At 41.7% G+C, this 10,904-nt stretch overlaps 1 protein-coding gene across 2 annotated transcripts in view; it reads left to right on the top strand.

Moving 5' to 3' along the window:
• Positions 1-494: 494 nt before the first annotated feature.
• Positions 495-10,904, top strand: part of RNF19A (ring finger protein 19A, RBR E3 ubiquitin protein ligase) — a 54,391-nt gene continuing 43,981 nt past the window's right edge. Inside the window, exons 1-2 of one of the 2 annotated variants that reach the window (XM_077943916.1) lie at positions 495-719; positions 6,789-6,881. The gene's annotated coding sequence lies outside the window, so the exon portion shown is untranslated. The remainder of the gene's footprint in view (positions 720-6,788; positions 6,882-10,904) is intronic. The other variant, XM_015145787.3, reaches the window with a different exon arrangement.

Raw genomic sequence — 10,904 nt, 5'->3', positions numbered from 1 at the left:
TTCCGGCACTTCTCTCCCTGGGCCGGCCGATCTAGCAGGTGAACCCTGAGAACACAAAGGAATGAATATTGCCCGGCAAACTGCCAAGAGCCAGGGTCGCCAAGTCTGGCAACTCCCTTCAACCGGGCGCAGCTCCAGTCACCCCGACCTGTCCTTGCAGGAGACGCTCTCGGGGCCACGGAGAACCGGGCAGGGAGACACCGGTACCAACGCCCGGCGCGCTCGAGGCGAAGTCGCCTCCGACAGTGACAGGCGTCGGGGCCGCAGTCGGGGCCACCCGGGTGCAACGGGGCGGCTCCTGCGCGGGCGCGGAATGAACCTGCGCAAGTGAACAACCGCGTCCTGACCCGCCTGCGGCGGGCGCGGTGGGCGTGACGCCATGACGCACAGCACGCGGGCGGCGCGCCGGGGCGGGGCGGGGCGGGGCTGCCGCGGGCGGGAGGAAGAAGTGGGAGGAGGAGGCGGGGAAAGCGGGGGCTGCGGGAGGGGGAGGTGGTAGTTGCGGCGCAGGTTCCCGGGAACAGCCGTCGAGCCGCAACTGCGGAGGAGGAGTTCGGGAAAGCGGCCGTCGGGACCCCTCCCCTCAGTCGTCTCCGCCCCGGTTGAGAGGCGCCTCGGCGGGACCCTCCCCCGCGCTTCCTCAGGCCACTGTCGCCGCTGCTGGGAGATGGGCCTACTAGCCCGCCGCTCTGCGCTGCAGCCGCTCTGAGGAGTTAAAGGTACGGGCGGGCACCCTGAGGAGCTTGCGCCCCGGAGCGGGAGAGCAGGGGCGGCTCTCGCCTACGACCCAGGGAGCTCTGGCCGGGCCGCAGCCCTCGCGCCCCTCCCCGAGACAGAAATGGATTCGGAAGTCCCGTGGGAAAGGCGCCCCCCTCCAGTGTCCAGCGTGGGCCCGGGGCCGTGGCTGGCTTAGGGGGTCAGGCCTCGGGCAGCTCTGGGTCCCCTACCCGGCCCTGGCGCGGGCGCCTTCTGGGCCGCGGGGGCCGAGGCGGAGCGTGGGATCCGCCCCAAGCCCTGTCCTCCTGGCCCGAGTGCCTGTGCGGCCGGCGGCCGGCGGCCGGCCCGGCGATATTGTGACGGGCCGAGGCGGCGCTCCCCTCGAGCTGTCTCCAGCCCCTGAAGCAGGGGAGACCCAAGGGCGACTGCCGCGGGGAGGCGGCGGGGGCGGAACGCATTCCTGACGGGTGAAATCGGCTCTAACGGGATCGATTTCCGGGCCTCGCTGCAAATTCGGAGCCGGGACATCGCCCCGCAAGCCGTGCTGCCTGGGGCCCTAGGGAGGGGAGCTGTGTTCCGGGGAAGGTTCGTCCGGGACTGCTACCACCTCCTTTAAAAGCAAAAATTACGCAACACACCAAAACGGTGTAGCCTTGGGGTGAAGTATGTGTTAACGGGGGTCTTCCGGGATTGTCTCCTCTTGCTAAGCCTTTAGGGTGTTCCCAGCCCTCGCCCAGCAAGTAATGCTACTACTTTGAATTTTCAGTTTTTTCTATCTGGGTTCCACTCTGCAGTTGCTCTTTTTTTCCCATTTCCATTAATGGGAAGAAGAAAAAGAAGTTTAGGGTTCATTAACCCCGCGACAAGGGCAGTAAATAAAAAGAGGGAAGAGAGTGGTTAAGGCTATATATGGGAGAGAGAAAGGTTTAATTTTTTCCCATTGGCCCTTGGAGAGATAAATACATGAACGATGCTTTACTCTGCTTAATGTTTACTGTCCACAGTGTTGCAGAATGTTCTGTTGGGGTGACGTTAGAAAAGACAGCGTTTAAGTGCCGCTGCAATTTTCAAACCTAGGTGTTGGCTGGAAATGCTAATTTTAAGTGTTAGCAAACAGTGGAGGCTTAAAGCAGTCCTTTCCTTTGATCGGTTGCCTTAAATTGTGATCTTTACATTCCACTTTTTTTTTTTTTTAAGAACATGGCTTTTTATTGTTTTTTTTTTTATCTTTTCTTATTTTAACATAGATTCATTGATACTTTTGGTTGTTTGAAGTCTGACGGTTTACCTAAATTTTATTTTCAGTTTTGCCATTACCCGTCTTAATACACATTTTACCACTTCTGTTTATAATGCAAGCCATTACCGTGTTTACCTGTTTATGCTTATTTAACACTGACTGAACTATCTGAATTGAGTTAAAATGTAAATACTTCTCTATTTAGAAAATGGCGATGATCGTATTTTCAAATGTTCTTTCCTTGCCACAGTTCCATGGTAAAGATTTAGAATTAAGCCTTGGGACTTGATAAACCAAATTGTGCTAAAAAACACTTTTAAAATTTGTTAGTTTAATGCCCTGGTTAATGTTCTCTTTTTAAAAATTACTGTATGGAATTTAACTGAAGTTCAAATTTTACGTGTCCCTGGAAAAATATTTTAATGGCATCGCAAGGTGTCTTTTTGAGGAAAAAATTGCAGTTGGCAACTAATGTTAGTGTATTTTTTTCACTATCTCAGCTTCCAGGAGATTCCAGTAAGATTAATTTTTAAAACTGCAACATTATTTTAGGAGTTGAAGCACAACCCAATTCTTAGTATCCAAATAGTGGCCACTGGAAATTTTGTTTTCTCATTTAGGGGATCCCTCAGTTGATCAGTAGACTTAATGTAAAGAACTGGCTATACTGTCAACCAGTGTTGGGATTTTTTTTAAAAATTGGTGATTTCTTGAGTTTTTGAAGTATTTTGCTTGACTAAAACTATTATTTTCTACTTAACATTTGAGAGGCGCTAAGATTCGTATTTTTAAAGATACTTCATTCAAGAACATGGATGAATAAATAAAATACTTAGCATCTTGGTGGAAAGTAAATGCACTTCCCAAATTTGAATGTAAGTGAAGTCGTAAAGCAGTGTGTTTGCAGTTGAGGATGTAAGACACTTGGGTCACTTCTATTTTAATGGGGCTGGATTGAAGGATACTATTTATTATGGGGTTGTTTAGTATTAAATATGGGTAATTAAAAGCAAACTTTTTGTTTTAACTATTTGAAATAATCACTTGTATATTATGGAAGGTTCTGACACTCCCTGCCCCCTACGGTTTTTTTTGTTGTTACAGCAGTTTATATCTTGAACACTTATTTAGATTTATATAGAAATTTTTTGGTTTCAAATTACTTCTCCCCCTTCTCCAACACACATAGTTTGTTGTTGTTGTTGTCGTTTTTAATCTACAGGGCACAGATGGTTGAGATACGTAGTTTTCTGAAATTTCCAAGTAGGGAAAAGAAGGCAAAATATTTGTGATAACATGTAAAAGTTCCTAGTCAAGTGCTGGGCACAGAGTAAGCTGGAGATAAATTTTGTTATATTAATATTTACATCTGAATTGCTCACTTATGTCATCTGTACTCAGGTTATATAGGAAATCTTAGGGAATTGTTATTCGTTTCTCTAATGTCATTAACAAGTGAAAACTGACTGTCAAATGCAGGCTGGTTTTGTACTGAACTAATGAGCTTATGCTCTTTTAACATTCTTCGCCAAGATAAAAATTAGGCCACCTTGGGCAAAAGCCCGAAGTAAAGTTGAATTTCTAAATTTAAATTTGATTGCATATTGCATTGTATTTGGCAAACTAGCATATCATAGCAAAATGGTAGTTTAATTTACATTGTCTGACCCATATATATGGAGTAGTACTTCAGCTTAAAAGCTATTTATCAAAATGTTCATCTTACTGCTTACGGAGAATAGCTAAATTTTTCTTCCGAAATGTTTTTCTCCAACTAGGAGTAATTATGAATTTTCTAAGTCATGCCAGTTCTTTGTTAGCAGACAGAAGATGCCTAACGTTGAAACAATTCATTTACTTAACCATACCTGCACATCTTAAGACTAAGGGATAATATTTCCTTGCTAAACATACCTGTATTTCAGATGGTGGTAGGCCTCAACCAAATAGGCAGTGAAATCACTTTGGGTGTTTAAAACTTGTGTATTTCATTTGTTTCTCAAAAGCTATCATATGTCAGTGATACTTTATGTATCAAAGTGGAAAAAAGTAACACTTTTTGATAAAGTAGGTTTTGCTTGTGTTGCTTTCTTTATCACTGTCATTAACTCCTGAAGAATTATTTTTATTGGTAACATTTTTTTGAAAGTTATGCCATTAGCCTTAAAACCATTATATAGTCTTATCCTATTGATATTATCTAGTATTTTATTTTATAAATCATTTACTAAAGAATTAGTGTTAATTTGTTTTAGAAGTCCTATTTGAGAAGGTGTTGTTATATGAAACTCTCAATATGACAGAAGTGATCCGTTGTTTTAAGTCTCAAATAAGTTTGTGCAGTGAATTCTGAAGCAAAACCCTGCTCAGAAATCATGTTAGCTTGTTTACGCCCAAAAGAAACTTATAAACTGAGTCTTTGGTCCAAAAAACTGGAGTTGGCCCCATAAAATTATGTATACTTAGCATTTTTAACTTCTGTCCTGTTGGGGAGACCCCTGAGGGTAAAAATAGTCCTTATGATTTGAATAGCAGGCAGGTTGCCAATTGAAGAGACTGGTAGAAGTGAGCCATAAGGAGGGAGCCAGAGTTGTTAAAGGGAAGGAGCAAGAAACCAGGAGAAACTTTTGGGAATGTGATGATATTAGGCTTCCAGATAAATATTATATAGCATATTAATATAAATATTATATCAGAAAAATAAACTCATTAGCATGAATCTATTGACTTATATTTTGTGATTTCTAAGTCAAGTATGGCATTTGCCCCTGAAAATGGTAAGGTATCCTAAATTAAGTTATTCTAATGCATAATCACAAATGGGACTATGTGAAATGTCCAGAAGTATAGGAGATAATGCAAGCTCTGTGATGACAGGGACCATTTTCTTTCACTCTTCAAATCTCAGCACTTAGCATAAGCCTGACAGTAAAAGATGTAGAATAAGTATTTGCTAATAGAATTAAAGTATCTACAATCTAAGGTATTTATTTTATAACTATCTCTTCAGCAGTGTTGTCCAATAGAAATACAATATGAGCCACAAATATAATTTAAAATTTTCTAGTGCCACATTAAAGAAGTAAAAGGAAACAGGCAAAATTAGTTTTCATAATGCATTTAAGCCAATAGATCCAAAAGATTATCATGAGTGACTTTACATACTTTTATTCATATTGGATAGCGTAGCTGTAGGGGCATTTTGTATGACATATTTCTTTCTGCAGAACTTCTTTGTCTTTTTGTAGTCTTTTTCTAACTGATTGATGTGTCTTTTGAGGCCAAATACAGAATTGCATACACCTTCAAATTGGAGTTATTGAGTTGGATTGAAAGTCAGGCTACCTGTCTTCTCTCAGTTTTACATCTCCCCCAAAAATGACTTTGTGTGTTACTGTCTTTCCCCATATATAATCCTGTAATCCCAGCAGTTTGGGAAGCTGAGGCAGGCAGATCATTTGAGGGTGGGCAAGACTAGCCTGACCAAAGTGGTGAAACTCTGCCTCTACTAAAAAGTACAAAAATTAGCCGGGCTTGGTGGCAGGCACCTGTCATCCCAGCTACTAGGGAGGCTGAGGCAGGAGAATCACTTGAACTTGGGATGCAGAGGTTGCAGTGAGCTGAGATTGTGCCATTGTACTCCAGCCTGGGTGACAGAGCGAGACACCATCTCTAAAATAAGATAAAATAAGGAAGGATGTTCATCATCTATTTCATTGGATTGTATAAATTAATTATGCCTTTGAAACACTCTAGGCTACTCAGACAATACTGTTATAAAAGAGATCCTCTAATTATTAGTAACTAGTCAGAGCAAGGCTCATTGTAAAAAACAGGATAGAAGTTCCCATGAGACTAGTGCATATAGAATGTACTGTTACCTCCCACACTGGAGTCAGTAACAGTAAATCAATACAAGATGCTCTTAAATAGAATCAGGAGAGACGACTAGGTTGGTTTGAGCACCAGATTTTAAACCTCTCATCTATATAATATTGCCTGAACAAATCTGTTTTTCAGTTTTTGTATGGAATAAACGGGACTTTTTATATAGGCATCCTTAAATCAAAATCATGAAATAAGGTCCTTTGGAAAGTGGGGATGGGAACTAGTAAGTAGTGTGAGTGCGTAAGTGGGGAAAATAACCATTTAGAAAAGCCTATTATCTCAGGGTATATGATGTATATAGCACAATGACTGTAATTCTTTTATCCAAACCAAGGGTGGCAGTGGTTACCTGGTAAGCAGTTGAGACTTCTGGTTGTATACATAGCCATATCAAGTAGATTTCTCCTTATAGCCATACCCTTTAATATAAAACCAACTTTTGCCAGGCATGGTGACTCATGCTTGTAATCCCAGCACTTTGGGAGGCCAAGGTGGGTGGATCACCTGAGGTTAGGAGTTGGAGACCAGCCTGGCCAACATGGTGAAACTCTGTCTCTACTAAAAACACACAAAAAAATTTACCTGGGTGTGGTGGTGGGCACCTGCAATTCCAGCTATTTGGGAGGCTGAGGCAGGAGAATCGCTTGAACCTGAGAGGTGGAGGTTATAGTGAGCCGAGATCGTGACATTGGACTCCAGGCAGGGTGATGAGCAAAAATCTGTCTTAAAAATAAAAATAAATAAATAAATAAATAAAAACTTTTCTTTTGGAGACAGAGTTTCGCTCTGTCACCCAGGCTGGAGTGCAGTGACACAACCTTGGCTTACTGCACCCTCCGCCTCCCAGGTTGAAGCCATTCGCATTCCTCAGCCTGCCAGTAGCTGGGATTACAGGCACCTGCCACCACACCCAGCTAATCGTTTTGTATTTTTTTTTTACAAGAGACAAGATTTTGCCATGTTGGCAAGGCTGATTTCGAACTCCTGGACTCAAGTGATCTGCCCACGTCAGCCTTCCAAAGTGCTGGGATTACAGGTGTGAGCCACTGCACCTGACCCATTTTTTAAATTATGCACATAAGTTAAATATCCTTTAGATTTTTGCATAAATACAGCATACCTTACTGATATCCTTAGCAAAAATTTCCAGAACCATATTGTAGTGCGTTGCCTGGTAGTCCCCCAAAAGATATGTTCACATCCTAATCCCCAGAATCTACAAATGTTATTTGGAAAAGGGTTTTGCAGATGTAATTAAGAATCTTGAGATAAGATCATCCTGGATTATCCAGGTAGCCTCAAAATCAAGTGACAAGTGTCTTTGTAAGGGAAAAGTAGACAAATCACAGAGAAGACACACAGAAAAGGAGGAAGCAGTGTGCTCATGGAGGCAGAGATTGGAGTGATGTAACCGCAAACCAAGGAATGCGTATAGTAACCAGAAGCTGGAAGAGTCAAAGAACATATTCTCCCCTCGAGCCCCAGTAGGAGCACGGCCCTGCTGGGTTTTGGACTTCTGGCCTCCAGAACTGTAAGAGAAATATCCATTGTCTTAAGCCAACCAGTTTGTGGTAGTTTGTTACAGCAGCCACAGGAAACTAGTATACAGTCAAAGTCTTCAGTAAACCAAAAATCTCTAATTATTGTTGTTTTATATCATGTTCTGTGATGGTCAGAGACTAAACAGCCCTTTCGTTAGAATTCTAATTCTGAGAAATATCAGAGGAAGTGTTTTAATACCCTCCAGTCTCAACAGGAATCGATTATATCTTGTAAGATGCGTTTTGTTATTTTTGTTTGTATCATTTCTTTCTTCTCTCTCCTAACTTGCTCCTTCTTTGCTCTTTGTATGCTTTTTAAGATGTAGTTGACGTGGGGGAGGAGAATGAGTAAAACACTGGTAGGATAGACCAACAGGTTTTGTCTTCTTTAAGGTGTAATTCCTCCATGATCCCCCTTCCACCTTTTCTGTCTCCTTTACTGAATTTGCCTCTTCTCCCCTACATCTTAATGTTGAAATGCTACAGGCCTCATTCCCTACTCTTTAGTATTTACTTTTTGGTGATTTCGTCTGTGTTTGTGATTTTACATACCATCCAAATAACAGCAACTCCAAAATTTACATCTCTAGGCTTTACTTTTTTCCTAAACTCTGGGCTTGTCAAACGGGTGTTTGGATATACATCTCCACCTGGGTATAAGAGATATCTCAAATATAAATGTCTAAAAATGAACTTCTGGTCTTGACTCCCTCTTGAAACTTGTGTTTCATAGCCTTCCCCATTTCAGTTGATAGCAGTTTCAGCCTTCTGGTTAATCAGGCCAAATCCTCTTGTAATCCATCAGGAAGTCCTTACAGTTCCATCTTCAAAACATGTATCAAAACATGTCCTCAACACCTTCACTGATGTGCCGTCGTCATCTTTCTCATAGATTACTTCCATAGTCTTTAAACTGTTCTCCATGCTCCATCCTTGATACCTCTATCTGTTCACAACACCAGAATGATCCTCTTAAACTCTTAGATTGTAAACTATCTCTGTCACTTTAGAAACCCCATAAGTTTCCCTGTCTCACTTAAAAGCCAAAGTCCTTACAGTGGCCTTAACCCCACACAACCTGGCATTCTCATGTATCTCAGATAGTCTTTGCCTTGCTCATTTATTTTCAGTCATATTAGGGCCTCCTGGCTGTTCCTTGAGCATACCAGACCCATTCCTCCCTTAGGGCCTTTGCAGTGGCTGTTCTGTGTTTTGGATGCTCTTTCCCTAGATTTCCACATAGCTAACACCTCCTTTACCTCCTTTAGGTCTCTGCTAAATGCCACCCTTTTGATGAGACTCTGATCACCCTGTTTAAAATAGTAATCAACACCACACAGACACTGATCTCCTTTCCTCTGCCAAACTTTTTCCCCACCTTTTAGTAGAGAAGGATATTAAAATATTTAGACGATATTTAGAAAATTGTAAACTTGTATATAAGAGCATGGAGTAACTTTTAGTAATGCTTATTTATAGTTACTGACCTAGAATGATAGTGGAGATAAGATAGGAGTTGGGCCTTGAAAGAGGAGTAGGACTAGCACAGAAGATGGAAAATAATACTCTAGGCAGAGACAAAGGCTTAGGAAAATTCATGGAGGTGAAACTATGTATGTTTTGTTAAGATATTTAACAAATAGGTCAGTTGGCTAAAGTGGGTTTTTATGTAGAACAGTGAGAAACAGGTTGGACTGTGGAGGGCTTTTAATGCCACAGGAAGCTTGAAATTTATTCTTCATCTCAGAGAAACCAGTGGAAATTTGTAAGCAGACTTTAACAAAGAAGGTGATGTGGTAATTTGGATACCAGGTGATTAATGAAGGCCTAGTCTAGGCAGTAAGATAGTAGGAAGAACACTGAGCCTTTAGCTCTGCCACTTTAGCTGTGTGGGTAAGTCACATCTCTAGACCAGTGCTGTGTGATAGAACTTTCTGTGGTCAAGGAAATGTTCTAGACCTGTTCAGTCCAGTATGGTAGCCAATAGCCTATGGTTGTAGAGCATTTGAAATGTGACTAGCACAACTGAGGAACTAAAATTTAATTTTAATTTAAATAGCATCATGTGACTAGTGGTGATACATCGAACCTAGTAGCTCTAAACTTCAGTTTTCTCACTTACAAAATAGGTTAGATTAGAATGCTAGTGTCACTAGAAAGATAGGTTTCACAGCCACATAAAGTTGGTGCAGCCTCTTGAGAAGAGCAAGTAAGTACATGAGCGCATGGACTTTTACATGGCTAGTTTTTTCGTGTGTGTGAAATAGGTCCAGAATTTGTAGCCTTTTCACTCTTTGTATCTTCTTGACTTACTTAAAGACCCACTCTGTCTTTTGATGGCTACTTTTTCAAATTAGTCTTTGGATTACTGTCTCCCAGGAGTTGACTAGTTAAATATCTGATACATCTAATTTAATAGTCTGTTTTGGAATTGTAGTTAAACTGATTATGATGCTTTTGTTTTTTTATTTTTTAATTCTTTTCTATTTCATTTTTTCAGAGACAGGGTCTCACTGTGTCACCCAGGGTGGAATGCAGTGGTGTGATCATACCTCACTGCAGCCAGGAATTCCTGGGCTCAAGCAACCCTGCCACCTCAACCTCCCAAGTAGCTGGGACTATAGGTGTGCACCGCCACACCCAGCTAATTTGTGTAGTTTTTGTAGAAAGGGGTTTCACTGTGATGCCCAGGCTGCTCTTGAACTCGTAAGCTCAAGTAATATGCCTGCCTTGTCCTCCCAAAGGGCTGGGATTACAAGCATGAGCCACCATGCCCAGCTGATTTTGTTGCTTTTGAATTCTCAATAAGAAAACTGTAACAGAGATAAACCTTTATAATTGTTTGCCTGCTGTGTAATTATTACCTAGATTTTTCTGTCTTTAGAAAATACTCCCTTTTCTTTCCTTATACAGTTAATAATATTTCCTTTGTACATGAGTTTTTAATCTCATTTTGAGGAGACTTGTGTAAAGAGAAGCTAATTTGAATACTACATACCCAAAGGGAAACAGATACATTTTGCTTATTGTGCCTCTTGGTTCCCAGGAGATAGTATTCCATCTGAGAATTACTTTAAGTTTGAAGAAAATAGATCTCTCCCAAACACCTCTTACAGATTACACTCTATCTCTTATGTACATATATCATACAATTACATGCACACACAATGATTTTGCTAACCAGAGTTCTTCCCTCCCCCTTACTCATGGTGTCCTTTAGGAGAAAGAGACAAATGAGCTTCCAGAATTGGAGAGGTGGGATGCTACTATTAATCAATAATTTGTATGGAGTTGAGGGATATCCAGAGAAAGTGGTTAGGATAAGATTAGTCCAAACACTTAATACTTTTTTTTTCTTTTTGAGACAGTTTTGCTCTTGTCACCCAGGCTGGAGTGCAATGGCACAGTCTTGGCTTACTTCACCTCCGCCTCCCGGGTTCAAGCAATTCTGCTACCTCAGCCTCCCAAGTAGCTGGGATTACAGGCATGTACCACCACACCCAGCTAATTTTGTATTT

Source organism: Macaca mulatta, chromosome 8 (assembly GCF_049350105.2).
Source record: "Macaca mulatta isolate MMU2019108-1 chromosome 8, T2T-MMU8v2.0, whole genome shotgun sequence".
Lineage (NCBI taxonomy): Eukaryota > Metazoa > Chordata > Mammalia > Primates > Cercopithecidae > Macaca > Macaca mulatta.
This window is presented reverse-complemented; position numbering and strand designations above follow the sequence as displayed.